At 34.3% G+C, this 10,659-nt stretch overlaps 1 pseudogene; it reads right to left on the reverse strand.

Moving 5' to 3' along the window:
- Window positions 1–239: 239 nt before the first annotated feature.
- Window positions 240–6,597, reverse strand: LOC144374543 (E3 ubiquitin-protein ligase RNF139 pseudogene; annotated as a pseudogene).
- Between the last annotated feature and the right edge of the window lie 4,062 nt (window positions 6,598–10,659).

Raw genomic sequence — 10,659 nt, forward strand, 5'->3', positions numbered from 1 at the left:
AAAACATTTTATTGTATGTACAATAATGAACACAAATTGAAATAGGTCACCAAAGAGACCAGAAGTAATTAAAGAGGTATTTTTACAGTAGCACATCACAGTAAACAGAAAACCATTCACAGATTCAACATTGATACTGTTTTTGTGCTTGGTTACACATGGAAGTGAAGCATATTACTCAATTTTGGATGATCTGAATTTTAAACAAATACCTCAATGATTAGTAAATGCTATTTTAATCAGTCAGTGTCATCATTAATAAATTCTTCAGCTGCTGTGCCTGTGTGCTGAATCTCTCCATTTCTTTCTCTTTGAACATCATCATCACAATCTGTACTTTGTTCAATTCCCTGTCAGATTCAGCAGCATCTTCCCTTATAGCTTCCTCTGGATTTTCATTTTCATTGGGTGCAATAAAGCCATTGTTGTTAGAGATATTTGCATTATCCTCGCAATCATCTTTGATGTACACTTTTTGATGGCACATTGGACAAGTATCTTGAGTATACGGCCATTTTCGAAGGCAAAGTGCATGGGAATGATTACATGGCATAATACGAGCAGATGTTGTAAACTCATGATAGCAAATTGCACATACATCATCTATTTCTTGCAAGGCGATCCCTTTTATTTCAGGAAGTGAATTAATTTTCTTCATAGCAGTTCTACAATTCATAAATGTCTTCCAGCCATTCTTTGCTTGTAAGTAGATGATAAAATAGGCATGTAGGCACATCATACAAGCTCAAATTTTACTTCCTGACACAAACATCATAGTATAAGCCCCATTTGCAAACATTACTACTCCAAATATAAATTCAATAATATTGCCTGTTGAACGAACATAGTAGATGTAATCATCAAGCTTTTCCCAGAGGACATTATAATAGCCATCAATCATGAACAGTGTATAGACAGTGAGAGAAACAATTACTTTTAAGCAGAGTTCCACAGAAAAGGCTGTAACTGCAAACAACCATGTATTTAGTGCATAATGATGCCAAAGAACATAACTAAGTAAAAGAGGAAGAATAAGCAGGCAAGCAGAGACAAACAGAAGAGGAAAATGTCTACAAAAAGATGATTCATTGGAGGCACCGAGAGACATGAATACAGGGTCTGTCATTCCATGGATGAAATGTAGGACTGCAGTTAATAAAAGGCACATGTTTCTACTTAAGTGAATAAGTCTTTCTTCTGGTCTTAGCCCACTTAAACCAGTCTGAAGAACAAAAATAAAAAATAAAACTGGTACTACAAAGCTAAGCCACCTGTCATCTTCTTCAGTTGATCCAATAAAGGCCAATATTCCAAGTCCCAAATAATGGGCTACTGAGGAAATTACAGCACTCATGCCCAGGACAGTTAGTGTAGAATCACATCCACTAATTATAAGATTGCAAATGAGGTCCCAGAATTCATCCCAAGAAATGAAAAAGGACTCAGTTTCATTTGCCATCCTTAAAGTGTACATTAACACTGTAGCCTGAGCTGTAATCCTTTTCAGCCAGAAGTATATCTAGGAAATGAATCCTCTTCCATGTGTCCTTCATCAATAACTGTCATCCATAAATTCGATACACGTGCCTCACTAAAAGATAAACATATCCTGTGGAATAATAAAACCACTTAAGTTTCACTGCTAAGACAAGCACTGTATTTAATATGAGAATCAATGAAAAGGTAAAAACTAAAATCTCTTTGATATGTAAGGGTAGCTCTGTGATTAATCCTATTAATGGAACCAAGAGATCCAAAATAATTAATTGTGAATAGATGGAATGAATCTGGAGTAGTGTGATGTATCCAATTCCAAATGTTAGCTGTAAAATAATGAGTGCCATCCATAATGAGGGCCCTTTTCGAAGAAGCAGCTCAATTCCAAAAGCTGATGTATTGTAGGCACCATAGAAGTCAATGTGCAAAGAAGCATAGTAATTCACCAACACTGAAGTTGCAGCTAGTAGAAAGGCTGAGCGGTGGGGCGGGCCTGAGAGAGGAGGGAGGGTGAACAGTAGGAGGGAGGGTGGGGTGAGTCTCCCGACCCGCCGCCATCCAGGGCCCTGTCCCGCCGGCCGGCCTGCCCAGCCCTGGTGTGGCAGATGCTCATGGTGGCGGTGGGGCCCCGAAGCAGCAGGTGCGGATGTCCCATCAGATAGTTATGTTATGTCTTAGTTTTGTAAAATTAAAATTTTTCTGTAATTTTCTCATCAGAAATATATATTCCTAATTTGAATCTATTATTTCCAATTTTTTGTTAAACAAGTTTTACATTGTATAATATTCAAACCCCATAACATTGGGCATGCCCTGTATATAATAACTCCACCTCTCTGAATCTATTTCCTCATTCATAAAATAATAACTATCTCTCTATTTTAGAGTAAGAATATTTTGGATAATATATTAAAATGCATTTAACAAAGGTCTTGAGAATTAGTACATGTTCATAAATGTTAGTGGTTCTTTTATATATGTGCAATTACTATTTATATTCTAATTCTTGACATATGACTCATTACTCCATCTAACCCAACCTCTGCCCAGGAATATAACTAACATCAAAAGTCAATGTCAGATAGTCTTCACTGGAAAGCTTTACAGGGATCCCCATTTTCTATAAGGCTACTTATAGTTCAGCTTCCATCTACATGTGTCACCCACCAACTCTTGAAATCTCCGTATGTACCATCATCAGATACAATGCACTTTGATGTGTTGGAGGAGCAAGTCATACCATTTTGCTTTTTCCTCCTTTGTACTTGAAATGTAATCTTTTTGAAAGTTTTTCTGTCTAAGTTAAAGTTCTATACATCCCTTAACAAACATATAAAAATGACATTTTAAAATAATAAATTATAGCATAATTAATGAGTATTTGCAACTTCTTTACACCATTCATATGGCCTGAAAGATAATATTGCTAAATACAGGAGACAACTTGTATAATCTTATATTAACCACCAATTCTACACCTATACCTAAAAACTATGCAACTCTGTATTAGGAAGATATACTCTATGTGTCATTGTTTGTGCAGAAGAATGCTGAAGGCCTCACAAGGGAAATGGATAAAATGTGTTAGAAGTACACAAAGAAATAATTTGAATAATTAATTGAGGTATCTTTTCACTTTTATCTTTGAATGAAAAGAGTAGAGTAAGCAGTTAAGTCTATAGAGTCAAGCAGTTTTATAAATTAAAGCACACTGAAAGCAAAACTTTTTATATGGAGACAAAAATACTATATGCATTTGAATGAGCACCTATTATATGGAAAAAAAATAATGCAGTACTGGAAATGCTACATAGAATTTCTAATGCCTGATCTCATCCATCATAAGATTATTTTCTTCTCTATTTTTTCTTTCTCTCTTTCAATACCCTTTTTTGGAGTAGTATAATATTATTAGTGTTTTAGTGTGTTGCTGCTGCTGTAACAAAACACCTGAGATTTTGTAATTTATTTTCAAAAGAAATTTATTTCCTCACAGTTCTGAAAATTTGGAAGATGCAAGCAGGTTCAATGTCTGCTGGTTTTTTTTTTTTTTCATTCAAATAGCTGTGTTCAGGCAGAGAGTATGCTGGGATTTGCCATTTTGGCTGCCATCACAATTACCCCTATCAGTGTCTATGCACAGATGCTGACTGTGGGTAACTATTACTGGCATGTTATTCTGTCTGCTCATACAAATGAATAATCATTGGCTCATGATCACCTGGACTCCCTAGATCACTGCAATGGCCCAGCTGGGCTGAGTAGGAAATCTAGCTAATGAGAGAGATTGTTTTTTCTCTTCTAGCTAGAATGCATGATATACAGAATTTCACACAGCTATCTTTTTAAAGATAAACTTTTAAAATTTATTTAAATGTTTCTTTTCTTACCTTGTTAATGAAAATAAAATCAATGGCATCATGCATGTACGGTATTAGACAGCCATGCAGAGATGGATTTAAGATTTTGAAACTTGTAGTTAAATGGAACATTACTTTTTCCTATGATACGTTATACTATTGCTAATGAATAGCATCAGTCTAGCTGCTTACTGTGAAATTGCCACTCTTGTACCATGCCTGCAATAAAAAAGAAACACAAATGCTGTTATTAAAGCAGAAAAGATATTCTATTTTTGAGTGATCCAATGTAATCTAATAGCACCTAAGTAATGAAGTAAACATCATTAGTGAGTTTTTCAATGCATGTTTACATTTTGCTACCTTTCCCCCCACCTCATTATACAAAGTTTCCAAAGTTATAGCCTACTTTTTAATATTTAAATTGTCAATCTATAATTTACAGAACCATTACCATCAAAAGGATATGTGTACTATATTCAGCAATTGCCATTTTGCTCTAAAGTACCAGGTAGAGAAGAATAGGAAAAATGATGACTTTAATGTGCCCCCATTGGAAATGATGATAGTACAGTGTTCCTAGATCTTGTGAGAGTTAGAAACCTTAAAAGAATACACAGAATTTCACACAGCTATCTTTTTAAGATAAGCTTTTAAAAATTTATATAAGTATTGTCTTTCTTATTAATGGAAAACTAATGTCAACATGCATATACAGTGTAAGATGGTCATTCAGTGATAGATTATGAATGTAACCAATTAATACACATGATGTATATAACCAAAAAACAGTGGAGCAATTTTTTTCCTATCAACCTTCAAAATCTGACTGTTAGTACAAGATCCTTGATTTACAGGATAATATTTCAATGTTTTAAATTTGAGATGAAGAGTATAATGCAAGAGATTTTATAAAGGCTTTTTTTCTTGGACTTGTAAATATAACTTAAAGAGAAATTTAATTTTTAATTCGAAAACCATTATGAATTTTCCTATAAGTCACATTCTTCCTACCAGAGAAGAACTGCATTTTACATGACTCATGTTGTTATGATACTATTGCCTCAATGGATTCAGACTTTTTGCTTTCCTCTCTCAATGCACTGTTGTCTGTCTACATTAGTGTCTAAGACATGTCATGACACTTCCAAGGGAGTACCCTCACGGTTGACATTAACCCTCTGCAATCCACATTCAATGGTATAATCTAAGAAATTTTTACAAAACTTTGAGATTATCATCCACTAGTTTATAAAATGTGAATGGTCTTTTATGGTATGAAAGTCACTCTCTGTTGCTTATCTTGAATCCATTTTTCTCTTATATGCCTGTAGTTCCCAAATGAGGATGGGTTTGCCCAGTGAAGGATCCTTAGCAATGTATGGGAATGTTTTTGGCTTGTATAAGTGAGAAAGAGGACACAACTGTCATTTGGTATATAAAGGCCAGAGAAGTAACTAAATATCCTCAATACATAGGACAGTCCCTAAAATCAGGGAAACATATAGCCCAAAATGTCGGCAATGCCAAGATTGTGAAACTTTATGTATGCCAACAATATATCAGTCCATTTATGTCAGTAATGTAGTCACAAGATAAAAATCAAATTCATCAAAATTTGCAAGCAAAATGTTTCATGGTTTAGTCCTGATGTCCCAACAGTATTTCTTGTCACTCTACTTCCTGGTTCTGAATTATTCATCATTTACAGAAATCATTTTTGTAACCATCAAGGTAAGCTGAGCCACACTGACAAACACCTCTAACATGTCGGGAGCTTAAGTTCACAAATTTTATTCCCAATACTGCATGTTCAATGCATGGTGAAGCATGTTCTCATCGTACTTACGGGAGACCTTGGTGTAAGGAAACTGCATTGTTGTGAGGGGTTTCTATTTCAAGCTGAGTCTTTAGATTTCATTGTACCAACAAAAGAAAGTATGAAATATTGCACAATGACTCTTAATTGCTGCTGTCCACAATCAAAACATGTCATTTCCACTCACATTGGTCACATCCAGTGTCCTATCTAAGATTAAAGAGAATTTTTTTTTAAGAAATTAGTCAAAATCCTTAGTGAATACTGATAGTGCCTATCTACTTCATGCTGTTTTTCCTTATATTTAGAGCCAAGTCATACTTATATTTCAGTTTAATTTGATGAATGACTTCTTAGATAATGGTGTTTTGATTCATTTTCTTCCTAGACTTCGTTGGATGCCTTTCCTATCACATTTTGGACACATACCTCACAACACTTAGCACTTACTGTGTAAGTCTAGTTACTAGCTAGCCTCCTCTACATGAAGCATATGAGGTTTCTTATTTGCTATATTCATAAATAATCATTCATGAAATATATACTTAAAGGTTTTCTTACAAAAGCAAAAAGCCAAATTATCCCAATTAGACAGTGAAATATGATTATTTTTTTCTTTGAAGCAAGAGCCTCTTGCCTCCAGGTACCTCATCATTTCCTTACTTAATGCCCCAGCCACACATCCTCCTTCCCGTGTGAGCAAATGTGTCACATACCTTCTTAGCACCACAAAATATAATATGAAAGCATTATAAAAATCATGTTGTATATATTATTTCAATTTTTAGTACCCTGGGCAATATTTTCTTTAAAAATGTGATTACTAAGTAAAGATAAGAGAAATTGTAGAGGGTAGTCAAATTCTTGTTCAACCTGATTACCTTTAGACAACACAAGAATCATCCAAGCAGCTTTTAGCATCCCCGGAAGAAAAAATGATCATGAAAACTGTCGTGTGAATATAATGGGTCCCAAGGAAACCTAAAACAATTTGAGGAAGATGGAATTTTCTCCCTATGAAAGATATAACTTTTTTCATATTACTGTGAAAAATATTTACTTCATCACTGTTTCAGAAGTAGATATACTTTATTCATAAATTGGAATTCCCAACTAAATAAACATAGCTTCATAATTCTAACCATGGGAATGTTCTCTGGACTCAGGAGACTTAAATTCTTTTCCAGATCTTACCAGTTCACTGACTAAATAAGATTTTTCAGAGTCTTAATTGTATTTTTGTATTTTATTGTTTTTAGCCAGAAAATTGATGTCACAACAGCTGTCTGATTCATTTCAGTTGCCAACAATAAATAGTTATTTGAGTTAATATGTCATAAAATACACAATAAAATGATACAGCCTGTCACAGTGGTACATGCCTGTCATCCCAGAGGCATGGGAGGCTTAGGAAAAAGGATTGTGAGCTCAAAGCCAGCCTCTACAGCTCTAGTGAGGACCAAGCAACTTAGTGAGATCCTATCTCAATCTAAAAAATTTCAAAAGGCTGGGAATGAAATCAGTGGTTAAATGAGCTCAGTGGTTAAATCAGATTACAAATATGATTCACTGTGGCTAGGATATAGTTCTGTGGGAGAGTAATTACTTAGCATTGATTAGCACATGCAAGTCTCTAGGTTCCATTGCTAGCCCCACCCCCACCCCCATAAAAGAAAGAATTCCATGAAAATAAAATGACAAAATTTCAAAAATAAGTCATAAGCAATAATAAACATAACATTTTTGCTAAGTCAATTCAAGTTCAATTAATATTTTCTAAGGTATCAGTAAGAAAGAGAGATAATTTGATTTCCTTTGTGGAATTTGAGAACATTTTCTCTGGAGCAGGGATAGGAAAACCTCTGTTGTTCCAGGATCATATTATTCTACCATCTTTAGGAATATCTGAGATCAAAATAAATTTCATTAAATTTAAAATGAATACAGAAATACTTGTAAAATAGCTAGACAATTCAAGAAATATAGGTAATTCCTACTTATAATAGACAGGTTAATTTTTGGCTTTTTAATTGTGCAGAATTGATACATATTTAGTAGAAACTGTATTTCATATTTTGAATTTGTATTGTTCCCAGAGAAGTGATATGCAGTAGAATCCTCTCATGGTGCTGGTCAGCAGCAGAGAATCATAGCCCCCCAGTCATCCATGACAATGAGGGGAAGCAAGTGACACTCTACAGTGTACTATATTGCTGAGCTAGGAGCAATGTAGGGTAGGTGTATTCAATGTATTTTTTACTTCTTGTATTTTCAATTTACGACATGATTATTGGAATATAACCCATCCTAAGTCATGGAGCATATGCAGCTAACCAGAAAGCCAAAAATAATTCTTAAGAAAAGTAAAAAATGGATGGAAACAAAATAATTTCAATAAGGAGAACCAGCACTAGTTCCACACTTCCAACCCTGATCCTCACTCTAAGGAACAGAAATTACTTTTAATGGGTGTTTCCTATTGTGCCAAGGAAAATGGTATTTTACAGTGCTTTTAAGAATGAGGATTCTCCACTATGCATAAATGCCTACATAGGAGCCAAATAAAAATAGCTATTGCTATTTTTTTGAGTCTTACAATTAAAAAAAGTCTTGATTAATTTAACACTAAGAAAGAGATCTCTGCTGCTTATTCTCCAGTTCTTGTCTTCCATTCTTAGGAATGGGAAATTAAAATAAAGAAAATGGAAAACTGAACAGACCTGCTTATTTCCTAAGCTTGCTGAACCTCACAGGGGCCTTAAGCAGGAGGCAGAGTTTGGTGGAGGATTTCAAAATCTTTTCATTAAATATAGTACTTGTTCAAAAGTATCCCAGGTCCCCTAGGATTACTACTCAGTAAATATTAAATGATCAATCAACTGTTAACTTCTTCTCTTCTTTCTCCCTCCCATGGATAGAATGCAAGGGTTCCTTGAAGTCTGCTCTCAGAAACTCACTGGTTTGAACCCTCTCTTTGTTTTGGATGGTCTCATTTACTGAGATGTGTCAAAATGCAAAAGACCCTTCTGAAACCCATGTGTAAATACCAACTATTGTTATTTACCCTGGGGTTTCTTTGGATGAGTTTTTGTTTGTTTGGTTGGTTTTGTTTGTTTTTGTCCTTGTTATCCTTCTACACATAAATATCAAATTGAGAAAATTTATCATCTCATATGATTCTTATTAAATTCAATGCATTGTTAGCGAAATTTATTTAATCAGAAAAACAGGAAAGAAAATTATTTGCTTGAAATAAAACTATAATAGAGAAAATTGATGGTTTCCCTTTTAAAATCGATATTTATTTCAAAATAAAATTGGATGGATTGTATTTTGCAACATGTTATATTTTATAAATTCAACACACACACACACACACACACACACACACACACACACAATTTTCTAAAAGAGAAAAATCAGGTCAGTGTTGGCATTTTCCCCCTTAGGATCAGAGAGTATGTATACACTTCGTGTGCTACATACAATCATAGCGGTGTATTTATTCTTTCTTTTGTCTTTTTTATTTGTTTTACGATTCTATAAAAAGGTAAGAAATATTTGTAATAAGCAAGCTATTCAAAAACAAGCTGATGTTAAATATGTTTCTAGGGCCACATTTAGCTTAATCTTAAATTAGAAGCTACTATGTACCTTAAAATAAGCAGGTGAGAATGAAAATGCAGAGGAAGATGGGATATGTGGAAAAGACAAGATTTTACTTTTTATTATTCTGCTATTAATAAGTAAATCAATTAAGAAGAATATTTACTGTAAGCATTTACATTTTTTGCCATCAAGAGTATATCCTAAATGATCCACAGCTTATATACATATTGGGGTGAGCAGCCTCTAAAGTGGCCTCTAGGGATACTTACTGTATTCGACATCATAGGTTCTTCCTTTTCCTGGACTGTGGAATAAATTTATTGATACACTCCTGAAACATAGAATATGGCAAAAGAGACATAGTACATAGACATAGTCCACATAGACATATGGCAGAAGTACATCAATTCTGAAACTAGGATATGCAGAGACCATTACTTTCATTATGGATGTCTTTTCTTATTTCCTCTATTAGTTCCCTTGACGTGGGACAACCAGTTGTGATGTTCTAAACATACCCTATAGAAAGACCTTTTGGTGAGCAACTGTACTTTTAGACAATAAGGATCTGTTTTGTGAAAACACAGGTTTGTGAGCTTGGCAATGGATGTCTATCCCGTCAAGCCTTGAGATGACCACAGTTTCATGCTAATTAGTTTTGGGTTTCAACTTGACTGAGCCATGATACCTACCTTACATACATGGTCACCCATTATTCTGGCTGTTTCTGAGATGATTTTTTTTGTCATTGTTTCTTTTATTTGTTTATTTGTCTTTTTTGATGATGTCAACATTATACTCTGTAGACTTTGAGTAAAGATTATCCTCCATATTGTAGATAAGCCTTATGCAATCAGTTGAAGGCCTTGCTAGAACACAGGCTGCTCTCCCTAAGAAAGGAAAAATTTCACCAGTAGACTGCCTTTGAACTCAAACTACAGCATTTTCCTGGTCTATACCTGCTTTGTCCATCAGAATTTGAACTTGTCAAAATTCTATAATCCTGTTAGCCAATTTCTTAAAGTGAATTTTCTCTCTCTTTAACTTTATTAACATACACACAATGAGCACTCCATATATGTAGGTTCTGCATCAGTGGATTGAACCAAATGCGGATGGAAAATGTAGTTAAGGTTATGTTGACTACAATATACATAAAGACATATTTTCCTTGTTATCATTCTCTAATACATTATAGCCATTGTTTACATAGCATCAGATATAAGTTACCTAGAGAGAGTCTGAAGTATATTGGAGGATTGTGTAAGTTACATACAAATACAAATATTATACCCAGCTATACCATAGGTACTTTAGCATCCTTAGATTTTTGTAAAATAGGAGAAACTGGAAACAGTCTTCAACAGACACTGA

Source organism: Ictidomys tridecemlineatus, unplaced genomic scaffold (assembly GCF_052094955.1).
Source record: "Ictidomys tridecemlineatus isolate mIctTri1 unplaced genomic scaffold, mIctTri1.hap1 Scaffold_733, whole genome shotgun sequence".
Lineage (NCBI taxonomy): Eukaryota > Metazoa > Chordata > Mammalia > Rodentia > Sciuridae > Ictidomys > Ictidomys tridecemlineatus.